Raw genomic sequence first — 11,637 nt, 5'->3', positions numbered from 1 at the left:
TCCGTTAAAAACAGAAGTGACGTCATTTTGTTCTCAAAAGCGCGAAATTTGTTTTGGAGGACTGCCATTACATCTGTATATTCAAATGCCCCGCCATTCGACTTGATAGGCATTCCCATCTTTCAGCGCGGAAAGCGATGCAGGAAAATGTCAGCCGTACGGGTGTCGAAATCGCATCTTTGCACAGAACATACTTTCCAAGGTCGATTCACATAGGTCGCGAAGCTTCGGGCGAAAAGCGGTTCAGAACGAATTGTCACCGACATCAGCAAGGGTGGTTATGGGAGCAGCGATTGAAGCGCGACTATGTTTGGAGGGAACAAACATTGCGAAAGAAAAAGCGTTTTATAAATAAAGAGAGACACAGTTAGATTCATTCAACGAAAAAAAAGTCCCTAATCAATTTTATATGCGCATGGCGAGGAAAGAAGAGACAATTTGGTTTTACTTGACCATTATCAATAAATACCTTTTTTCAGCGCCCACCGTAAGAGCGCCCACCGATAGCGGCGGGCGTTCACGCCGCTATCACTTGCAATGCAATGCAGCTCTTGAAGTGTGCAGAAAGGCGCGCTCGTAAAGTTCACCTGTTACAATACGCCCCCCTCACATGTTGTGTTGTTTTGCTTGCCGACGTTTAACTAAATTTGGTGACGCGGGTAGTTTCATTCTTTCTTAACCTGTTCAGGCAAAAGCAGTAAGCTGAGACCGCCAGATAATTGTTTAATTTAGTTGTTTTCGTGCGATAGCGCTGGCCGACGAGCTTCACGTCCGACGAAAGGACGAGCACTCTACGGCCAAAGCGTTCGTCGGCCTCAATGAAAGTATGTTCTGTGCACGGATGCGATTTCGACACCCGTACGGCTGACCTTTTCCTGCATCGCTTTCCGCGCTGAAAGCTCGGAACGCCCATGAAGTCGTATGGCGGGGCATTTGAATATACAGCTCTAATGGCAGGCCTCCGAAAACAAATTTCGCGCCTTTGAGAACAAAATGACGTCACTTCTGTTTTTAACGGATATAACGTCACATTATTTTTTTTTCCGCCGGAAGTGTTCCCTCCTCACATAGATGGCGCTAAGCCCCATGAACCGCCGATGAACCGCCATGTTTTGAACGTATGGGCTTCTATGGAAGCTTCGCTACCAGGTATATCTACCTTGTACTTTCTTTGGAGGCCGACGGACGCTTTGGGCGTAGAGTGCTCGTCCTTTCGTCGGACGCCAAGCCCGTCGGCCAGCGCTGTCCCACGAAAACAACTAAATTAAACAATTATCTGGCGGTCACAACTCACTGCATGCTTTTGACTGAACAGGTTAAGAAACAACGAAACTACCCGCATCACTAAATTTATGCAAACGTCGACAAGCAAAGCAACACATGTGAGGGGGGCGTATTGTTACAGGTGAACTTTACGAGCGCGCCTGTCTGCCCACTTCAAGAGCTGCATTCCATTGCAAGTGATAGCGACGTCTACGCCCGCCGCTATCACTGGGCGCTCTTACGGTGGACTCTGAAAGAAGGTATTTATTGATAATGATCAAGTAAAATAGAGTTGTCTCTGCTTTTCTCGCCATGCGTATATAAAATTGATTAGGAATTTTATTTTCGTTGAATGAATCTAACTGTGTCTCTCTTTAATTATAAAGCGCTTTTTTCGTTCGCAATGTTTGTTCCCTCTAAACATAGTCGCGCTTCAATCGCTGCTCCCATAACCATCCTTGCTGATGTCGGTGACAATTCGTTCTGAACCGCTTTTCGCCCGAAGCTTCGCGACCTATGTGGACAGGCCTTGCATAGTATTTAGAAAGAAAAAAAAAAAGCGCACACGGGACAAAGGCAAGTACGTTTGTTTCCATTGTTTTCGTTCTAAATGCGAAGACTGTATCAGCATACCCAATGGAAATAAAATACCGTGGCCTAATCTTGGCCAGAAGTGTCGTGGCCATCCAATAAAGGATTGGTTGAGTCAATTAAGCTTCGCAATATGTAGCTATAGATCCGAGCTTGGGAACTGACATCGGTGTCACGTCGGCAAATTTCCGGGTTGTCTGCGTCGTCCCATGATCTACTATTGCCTTGCATGGCCTGAAGTAAATTCTTGGATGGCTCTATCTGTCCGGCGATTTACCCGAAATCAATTTCATTTTATTAGGCATTAAGGCAGCGTGGGTACGCACACCACGATACATTGACGTGAGACGTCTTTAAAATCGGTCAAAGGGGGTCGTTTGCTGAAATCGCATGTAACTAAAGCATGATTAGTATTACCGCTTGTATTTTTGTAACCATACTAATCCCACACCTTACTTTGGTATCGGTGTGTAGAGGGGAAAAAAGCCATTATTCGATCATTGTCCTGTCGCGTGCGGAGATGGCGTTATTATTGCCCTATATATTTGCAACCGTACTACTCACGCGTATTACTTTATTGTCGTTGTGTTGAAGGAAAGAAGCCATTGCTAGATCACGCATGTATCGCATGCGCGGATGGCACCGTTATCGCACCGCGCATGTCGCAATCGGAGCTAAATTTAGGCCCTCAGGCGGCGTTCACAGATGTGTAGCTCGGCGGTATACGTTGGTCCATCCGAGCAGGAATGGTCGTCGTGTTTGAGAGATCGCACTGTGCCTTAGTAGGTGAAATTCATAAAACTGGTGCTATTTGTTGCGAACATTTCAAACTTCCTCGGCTTTGGCGCACCTGCGTTCAACACGTACCTATAGGGACCAGAAATAGCGTGAGGACACTCGGCCAGCAAGACAGATGGGTATTCAACCGCTTTGACCACGGCGGAACGTGTCCGTCTTTATAGGGATAGATAGATAAACTTTATTACAAAGATAGAGTTTTATATTGCCCCGAAGGGGCATCGCTAATGGTTGGGGCCCTAGTCCAGGGCTCCGCTGGCTCTTGCCATCTTCTCTGATCTCTGGGTCAGGTTGAGCTGGTCGTCGAGGGCCGTGCTGGACAGCAGTGCCTCCCATTGCTTCCTCGTGGTGTTCGTGTCGTGGTGTTCTATGTTGTGTAGCGCAAGCATAGGTAAGCGCGGGAGCCAACCATCGACTCGGGTGCCACCAGCAAGGTGTACATTTCATTACCCTAGTGTCCAAACGCCCTGTGCAACACAAACAGGCCCACTGCAAATGGGGAGCGAGCACGATTGCAGAATTAGACCGTAAGACCCCCTCCAGCTGTGACATAAGCTAGGCATGTAAGCTTTCTAATGCGTGAATAATTGAAAGTTGTGTATTTAGTTGCGTCATTTTTGTAGCCTACAGTGCCCATACACCCTCTGCAGCAAGCACAAACAGTTTCATGTACCCCACTGCGGCTGCGCCCCTGATACATCTTGACCGATTTCTTACGTTTCTAGCGTGGCACATTTATACCGCGGACAATGTTTGCTGTGTGTGTGTGCGTGTGCGTGCACGCGTGCGTGCGTGTGTGTGTGTGTGCGTGCGCGCGCACACGCGCGCACAGACACACACACACACACACATTCATGTATGCATCGCATAATTTTAGCAAGTATGTATATCTCCTACTTCTCGAATCGCCACAGTTCCCCGATGGTGCGGTGTGACGAATCAAGGTTTTCTACGCAAATTTAAAATATTAACACAGGATATTGTATACACTTGAGAGCTGCTGAGCTGTTTATAATTAAAATATTACGAAGAAGATACTTCTGATAGCTGAAGTTTTGACCCATTATTTCGTATACTATGGTGGCAGCACGTACGTCGGCCGTATAACGATCGCGACACAGCGTTATTCTAACTTCGCATACCAGTCGACCTGTTAGGACGTTGTACTAGGGCCTTACTGCGTTCTTGCACCCATGGTTCTTGATGAATTCTGTACCAGCATACTTGGCTATATCAAACGGGGCCCGCATATATATTGCCGACATACGAATGGCCGACATAATCGACAGCCAACTCTTTCCCAGCGTTCTGCTAGTCGTAGGCCATCTTTCATCATGTTCTGTCCCGATCCAACGGAATTTCGTCATCCATACTCTCTATTTCATGAAGGTTAGAAACTGCGAAGGTTCTCAGCCACCTGCTCTGCCAAGAATCATTGCCGCTTTGGCAAATACAAATTTTAAGTTCCTGTGAACAATCGCCCTCTTTAAGGATCCCGGCAGTATCAACAAAAGTTCCAACTAGTTCAAAGGCCTGCCCGTGGCACTTGTTGAACATCACCTGCATACATACAATAAACTTAGCCGGCTAGTCGGCCCTGCCAACAAGCAGGGCTGACAGCTTGACGATTAATGGGTTTTAATGGCGCAAGGGCCAGTTCTGGCCAAAGAACGCCAAACACATGGTACAATTAATGAGTTAACAATGGCACATGGAGACAAGGATGTAACGTGGCATGTTATCCGGGGCCTAAAATCAGTCATTGTATAAGTGCGGGAAATATACATTTACTAAAAATGTGGTAATGACAACTGAGGTGTGCTACGACCATAAAATATATGTTGCGAAGTGATCATAAGATAAAAATGTAAGAATGTGCGAAAATCACTAATACCTCACCCGGCCGAGCCCTTCAGCGCAGGCCCGGGAAGCATGTCCCATTGGAGCACCAACGTTCTCCGGATGTCCGAAACGGGACATTCGAGCGTCCCTAGGACATACGTAAATATCCTGGGGGATCATTTTTGGATGTCCGTGGGATCGTCCCATTCACCCGAATTGATGGTCCTAGAAACGTCCCGTGAACGTCCAAATGGAATATTGGGACGTCCGCAGCTAGGATGTTTAAAAATGGATAATTCTTATTGCATCATCCCGAGGACACTTCGGGGACATTTCGTGTTAGAAATCGTCCAAAGGACGTTTGTGGGACATTTGTTTGGGGATTTATGACATGCACAGGACGTTCATATGAATCATAAATTAACGTAATAGGGACATTCCTCAGAATGTACCCTAGCAATGCAGTAGGCCTGCTGCATTTACCCACATACCCCTAACAATGTAAGCTATATGTGCACAGTGGTTAGCTGCACTGTGCACGTAATTCCCTGCTACGGTAAACATACATTGCATACAACTTGATAAAGATGCATTAAATCAAAACATTATGGGTAAACTATAATCAGTCAGGACGTGCAAGCTATACTTTATTGTGCTAACAGGAGCAAAGCTACAGAACTAAGTTCTGCAGGCTGCTGAATCATTTGACAATCTCGTTAAAAATAAAACATTTATTTCAATAAAACGGCTGCAGGAAGATCATAACTTCAACTCTCAAATGCACACAGCACTTTTCAGTAAAGCACATCAATGCAAAGAAATAAAGACTCAATAATTTGATTATACAAGCTCCGCCATTAGAGATTTTGACGCACCATGGTCAGTAAAAGTGTGCAGCAATTAAAAAGTTTACAAACGCACTCTGGCTAGCAAGATAATTAAAGAACTCGCGGTGAGGCCAGTACGGAAGTTATTATGAATGAGACTTGCTGTGAGCTCACTTCGGTGGTCGCAGGCACATCAACACAAAAAGTGCTGAAACGTTCAGATAGGTTAGCCACTAAGGAAGTTACTATAGAGCATTTCAGCAGGCCGTCTTTAGTACACACTAACACAAATAATACTAAAGATGTCACAACTACATAAAGCGCTAACGAAGTTAATTGAGACTAATTCAGCGGTCACAGACACAAACAGCTGCTGTATGGTCGCCCATTCATAGCGCAAATGCGCTTTGCATCCATGAAAATTCTGATAAAGGTCACCAGAGCAAACACTGACACTTTCAAGTAGTGATGAGACAATTTCAGTTGAACAATATTTTGCAGATGTACCAGTGCACTGAACCAGTGTCGCACCAACGGGAGGGGGGGGGGGGGGGGGGGGTCGGTGGTTGTAAACCCCCCCCCCCCCCTGAGGCCGAGTTAACCCACCCTTTTGTATAACCCCTTTTCTTTCCTTGCGCCTTTGAGTACTGCAACTAAGATGTAAGAGGCGTAATCGTCTGCCCGAAAGGCAAAGTACTGATTGCGATAGCAAATCACCAGACAGCTATAATAAGTAAATTAAGCAGCTGTATGTGTTGTCGCCATTGTATAATTATAGTAAACATTCGCTTACTCATTAAATTAACAGCATTGGTGTCGTGCGAAAAGGCACACATGAACACATCTCACTCAATGGCAGGAGAAACTCGCTGTCGGAACGCTGGCGTGATGAAGCGAGGCAGCAGCGACAAGCGATCGCTTCTTGTTGCTTACAGCTACAACGCGTTTAGAGAGCTTGCAGACCTTCTGCATTAGGCTGCGCGGGAACAGCGCTCATGAAGCCAAGGCCACCACGGCGCATGTACCCTGCGTACGCAGCATCAGCGGAAGTTCTCCTGGAATGTCCCTATGTTTGCTATCGCAATAATAATAAAAAAAATCAGGCGAATGTAGACTATAGCTTCACTAAGAACACAAAGATAATATGGGGATGCAACAGTCTCGTAATTCGAAACAGACAGTGTTGTATGAATTTCATTTTGTACAGCACGTCGCGCACGCATGTCAGAACATCATCATCAGCAGCCTATATTTATGTCCACTGCAGGACGAAGGCCTCTCCCTGCGGTTCCCAATTACCCCTGTCTTGCCCTAGCTGATTCCAACTTGCGCTTTCAAGTTTTCTAACTTAATCACCCCACCTAGTTTTCTGACGTCCTCGACTGCGCTTCCCTTCTCTTGGTATCCATTCTGTAACTCTAATGGTCCACCGGTTATCAATACTACGCATTACATGGCTTGACCAGCTCCATTTTTTCTCTTAATGCCAGTTAGAATATCGGCTATCCCCGTTTGCTCTCTGATCTACACCGCTCTCTTCCTGTCTCCTAATGTTAGGCCTAACACGTTTCGTTCCATCGCTCTTTGTGCGGTCCCTAACTTGTTCTCTAGGTGCTTTGTTAACATCCAAGTTTCTGCCCCATATGTGAGCACCGGTACAATGCAATGATTGTGCATTTTTCTTTTCAATGACAGTGGTAAGCTACCAGTCAGGATGTGGCAATGCCTTCCGTATGCACTCCAACCCAGAACACATGCTGGCCCAAATGATATCTCAAATGCGAGAGGAAAGAAAACTGAAGCAGCGCGGTTGGCCAACCACCGTGTGTGAAAGGTGCTGCGATTGAGATACAAATGCCTATACAAATGAAACAAATGGAAAATGATACATTTTTCTTCAACTGCGAGGCTTTTCTTTCGAGGAACCCGTATTGGTTTCCTATGTAGCAATTGCTAGGATTGGGTGGATGTCTCATTTTCCATTTAATTACTTCTCCACCTAGCGGGTTTCCACTGAACTATTACGTCAAACACTTGCCTTTGCTTCGAGCGTTGACAAACTCAACTTCGCCTTGCCATTTGCGAGCCGCCTGCATGGTTAGCTCAGGTGGTAGAGCGGCTGCCCGAAAGGGTCCCAGGTTCGAGTCCCGGACCAGGACGAATTTTTCTTAAACTGCGAGGCTTTTCCTTCGAGGAACCCGTGGTTTCCTTCATGGAGGGAAGGAAAAATATAGGAGGGAGCATTACGTCACGTAGTCAGCCTTGGTAAGCGAACGCTTCGTGTGGCCAGCGGTGGTGGCCCAACACGTGACCTCTTGCGTCGAGATTAACGATGTTAACCTCCAAGTTTCTGCCCCATATGTTAGCACTGGTAGAATGCAATGATTGTACACTTTTCTTTTCAACGACAGTGGTAAGCTCCCAGTCAGGATTTGGCAATGCCGGCCATATGCACTCCAACCCAATTTTATTCTTCTGTGAATTTCTTTCTCGTGATCGGGGTCCCCTGTGAGTAATTGACCTAGATAAACGTACTCCTTTACAGACTCTAGAGGCTGACTGGCGATCCTGAATTCTTGTTCCCTTGCCAGGCAATTGAACATTATCTTTGTCTTCTGCATATTCATCTTCAACCCAATTCTTACACTTTCTCTATTAAGGTCCTCAATCATTTGCTCTAATTCGTCTCCATTGTTGCTGAATAGGACAATGTCATCTGCAAACCGAAGGTTGCCGAGATATTCGCCGTTGATCCTCACTCCTAAGCATTCCCAGTCTAAGAGCTTGAATACTTCTTCTAAGCATGCAGTGAATAGCATTGAAGAGATTGTGTCTCCTTGCCTGACCCCTTTCTTGATAGGTAACTTTCTACGAGTGAGTACCACTCGTTAAAAAATGACAAACGGAGTAGCGCCGCTTCCTGTAATAGTAAGTTTCACGCACGTTATCTATACACATCTGTCCAAATGGCAGGAAAACTTACGCCCACTCTATCGCCGACGTATCAAGAATAAGCGAATGGACGCACAGTTGAATATATGCGCACTGTATACACACAATAAATGACGGACTACACCTATGGCGCACCAATGGTCGAAGCTGAATGTTTCGTGACGGTCCACAAGAGTAAGCAAGTTACTAGCTGTAATATATATTTGCTACAAGGTATTACAATGTACAAAACAGCTACGTTTCAAGCCTTGTGCGCAGCAAGAACAAATCTATCGGATTCGGAACTGAGCACACCCGCGAGTGATTAGGCAGAAAATAATCAGATAGTGGCCGCACCGAGGAACTTCACTGAGTCAGAAACTGACAAGCCACTGCTTCAAAATATTTGCCGAATAAAGAACAAAGAGCAAAACACACTAATCCTGACTGAATTCATAATCGGAAAGCTTGGAATGCATATTTAGCCCCGCTTTTAGAAGAAGCACCATATACACTGCTTGCGCCGTTTGGACATAGCTTAATCAGCTCCGAAAGCGCTTTTGCATTTTCTCTGAAGCTGTGATCAAAGCTTCGTGTCGTCCACCTAGTCACCGTCTACGATATCTCCGAAAACTCTAAGCCGCGCCGGCGTCATACACTTCCATTGTAAACAAGGAGGCAACGGAGGCAGTTGAGGCAAGCAATGGACGCGTCACCACGTGATCAAATATGGCAGCGCCCACGGGATCGCCGCGAAAAGAGTCAATATCAGCTCGAAACCAGCAAAGCAGAGCATGCAGCTTATATGAAAAACGTAAAGGCCATGAAATGAATAAGTTGAGGACAAATATTTCGATGAACCTTTGTCATTCAATAACCTTGTTTACATTTTTCTACATATGCAACGGCTAGGAAGAAACCTCAATGACGCTATCACTCGTTGCAATCGATTGCGCAGGAGCAGCTGTAACTCGTCGTGTATTGTAATTACACCGAGATAATACTCGCAGCAGTGAGTACAAATAAAAAGTGGGAGTTCTGCAAAATATGTTAGAAATGCGAAGATAGAATGGAATATACAAATGCGAAGATACAACTCGCTAAAGGGCAAAAAAAGAGTCGCTGGAAACAAAGTTCACTGCTTGTATACACAAAACCTCGCAATAAGATATTTAAATATACGTATGACTCTCCAATAATAGGCCGTTTACATTCTTCTGTTTTCTCATATTTTACTTTGCCTGCCCTGGTCCAGCTGATCAATCACGTTGGGCACGCTTCCTGAAAATGTTTGGAGAAAAGTATCAGCTGCTAGCTGACAGTCCCGGTGATATTTAGTATTTTCGTGTGTGTGGAAGATTGCGAGCGCGTGCTTCCATTTCTGGAACGGCTTGGACAGGAGGGCTCCAGTGCGCGCATGTTGGCCCAAGATTATAAGAACATTAACCCCATAAAGTTTTAGAATTGAAAATATTTTAAAGCATGCCTTTGGAAATGTCAGCGCAACTTTCGCGTCAAAAGTTTATGAGAACTTTATACTCATAAAGTTTCGTAATTGAAATCCATGCGCTCCGTATATTCCGCGGCCGCTGCGAGATGCCTGCGAGATGCCGCTCGCTATCGAAAAGCCGTTGAAAGTTAGTGCTTGGATGGGGCTCCTTGCGTTACGTGACTTCAGGTGCAAGGATGCTGTCACGAAATCCAGCCCGAGTTCGCAATGTTCGTGCCGAAATGTCTTTTCGAGCGTGAAAAAGACATTGTAGACAAAATCCAGAATGATTGCCGGCGTCGGTGTTAGTTTTGGTCGGCGGTGCAAGCCAGCACGAAAATATTTCGGGGGGGGGGGGGGGGGGGGCTGATGCCCCATCACCCCCCCCCCCCCCCCGGCTACGCGCCTGCTTACTTCCCCCTCAGTTACAGACCACATTGTGTATGACGCCAGTAATGTCCCGCACAGGGTTTGCCGGGTTTGCAAAGAGTTTGATATCACTGCTGTCCTCGCGACAATGTGCTTCGCGAGCGGCGGGCGGATTAGTGCTATCCGGCGACTACACCCTCGATGTCTCCGCCGACAATTGGACAGTGACTGTTTAAAAAAAAGAAAGAAAAAGAAACGCGCCGTCATTTGGCTATGATAGCGCGGTTTACTCCTGCGCGGCGATTTTGTAGCGATGCATTCCGCTCGATTCTATATGCCGGCTGATGATATAACTAGGGCTCCATGTTTTAAGTCCGATAAACACTCGCCGGTGAAATTTTTGACAATTCGGATTTATCCGATAAACTCCGATTTTAACGGCCAATATGACCCTGTTCTGTTCTATATCGAAAGGGTATGTTCGAAGCAGTCATTGATACATCGGCCGGTTTGGTCGATATAAACTTTACCTCTAGTCAACAGTATCTCGTAGGCCACACCCACCGCACATTTAACAAAGGGCTTGTCGCGCACGGAGCGAGAGACGTATGACCGCTCAACGATCGACTGTCGCAGATCTTCATGGATACTACGCTGAAAAGTGCAGACAGACAGTTGAGAGGAACCTTTTCGATGCACTCCAGTACACTCCAGGTATAGTGTTAAAATTGTGAATCTAAATGTGAAGCACGAGTTTCCCCGCGCGTGTGAAACCTATGCGCCCATATTTAAGTTAGTGTTTCTTGAAAATGACATGAGCGACAGCGGAAAAGGCATCGCTACAAAATCGCGGACCCGTTGCCAAAGGTTGAAGATTCGGTGCATGCATTAATTGTACTTAACAATGGTAGAGATACGGACTGACCAGATCGTAGGCAAGCGTACGTGCGCGCAGGACCGCGTTGACAAACTTCGGCTTTATTTTTGGACGATCCCCTTTCCGGGATGCTTTCACGACATTTCGACTTGACACGTCGACGGATGATCGCGTTCCTGGCACACTACCGAGAATGCCGTCGCTCGTAGACGCTGCCGCTAGTGACGCGAAATCCCGCGAAAGTGAACGTATCCCCGAAAGTGGTCATCCGAGAATAAGGTACTTTTTTTAGCCACTGGCGGAATAAATTCAGTTCTTTTCTGGCGAATTTGGATATTTCCGACTCCCAATTACTTGGACATTTAGGCGGACCCCATCGAGCCCTAATTATCGGTCGCCGACGTATAATAATGTGCAGTTCGATTTAAGAAGCCGCTTTAGTCATGCGCGCTATGCAAGTCTGCGGGCCACTGCGGCCACACACGTAATGCGCAGTCGCCGATGTTGGGGCACTTCGGCGCAAGATCGTGTATTTTTATCAGGATGGCGCAGAAGCGCGAGCAATGATAGTCATATCAAAATATGCACGATTTCGTAAGAAATGAGTATGCAGATTTTCACTTTTAGATTGTGAGGTCTGCGTGTGCACT

Source organism: Dermacentor silvarum, chromosome 2 (assembly GCF_013339745.2).
Source record: "Dermacentor silvarum isolate Dsil-2018 chromosome 2, BIME_Dsil_1.4, whole genome shotgun sequence".
Taxonomy (NCBI): domain Eukaryota; kingdom Metazoa; phylum Arthropoda; class Arachnida; order Ixodida; family Ixodidae; genus Dermacentor; species Dermacentor silvarum.
The sequence above is the reverse complement of the archived record's forward strand: the minus strand, read 5'-3'. Positions refer to the sequence as shown.